The following is a 1,122-nucleotide window of genomic DNA, read 5'->3' as shown; positions in this document are numbered from 1 at the left end:
GACCCAGGAAGTCCAGCTGGCCTCACCACTCTATTCCCTTTAAATTTATTAGTTTGCATTCTAGTTTCTATGGATGAAAACCAAATTACCCAAAACTGAAAGGTATTATGAAAACTTCTATTATTTTACTATTATCTCCTTGGTGAGAGGTGTTGCTCACCAAAGTTCCATTCAGAGTTTCTTACATGGACGCAGTCAGATAGTGGCTGGGGATGAAGTCATCTCAAAGTGGTTCATGGCGGATGCAGGCTGGGTCTCTAACTGGAGAAGTTAACCTATTCTTGGCTACTTGGCTTTATCTACACTTCCCCTGAGAGTAGAAGGCAAAAATTATATAGCTTTTATGACCTCTAATAGCCTCAGAAAACAGTGCTCCTTCCACTATAGTCATAGTCCCATTTTGACCTAAGGGGAGGAAAGATGGGACAATAAGCCCAATGGGAGCAATGTCAACGTCAGAAGGTAAGAGGAACCTGTAGGATGGGAAATCTTATTACAGGCATTTTGAACACTACAATGGGCAATTGTCCATCTTTGTCTTAAGCAACGCACATGGCCAGGTGCAGTACCTCACGCCTGTAATCCCAGAACTTTGGGAGGCCAAGGCTGGCAGATCACTTGAGGCCAGGAGTTTGAGATCAGCCTGGCCAACATGGTGAAACCTCATCTCTATTAAAAATACAAAAAATAGCTGGGCATGGTGGCAGGTGCCTGTAGTCCCAGCTACTCAGGAAGCTGAGGCAGGAGAATCACTTGAACCTGGAAAGCTGAGGTTGCAGTGTGCCAAGACTGTGCCATTGTACTCCGGCTTGGGCGACAAGAGCAAAACTCCGTATCATTAGAAATAAACTAACTAAAATAATACAATGCACATTTTTTCCAGTTTGCAAAATACACTAATTCTCACTCCAGTACCATAAGTATTATTGCGTAATGACGTCAGGTCAAAGTCCAAGATCTCATCATCAAAATCAAGTGCTGTGTGGATGAGTTCTCTTGCCATAGATCCTTGAATACTGTTCCTTCAGTACCGGTCCGCCGAACTGAAGACGTGTGAATGATGGTGAGACAGGGAAACGACTGTTCCTGCTATAAGCACTCTCATTCAGTCAGGAGACACAC

Source organism: Colobus angolensis, unplaced genomic scaffold (genome assembly GCF_000951035.1).
Source record: "Colobus angolensis palliatus isolate OR3802 unplaced genomic scaffold, Cang.pa_1.0 Scaffold498, whole genome shotgun sequence".
NCBI classification, from domain to species: domain Eukaryota; kingdom Metazoa; phylum Chordata; class Mammalia; order Primates; family Cercopithecidae; genus Colobus; species Colobus angolensis.
Note: the sequence above shows the minus strand (reverse complement) of the source record.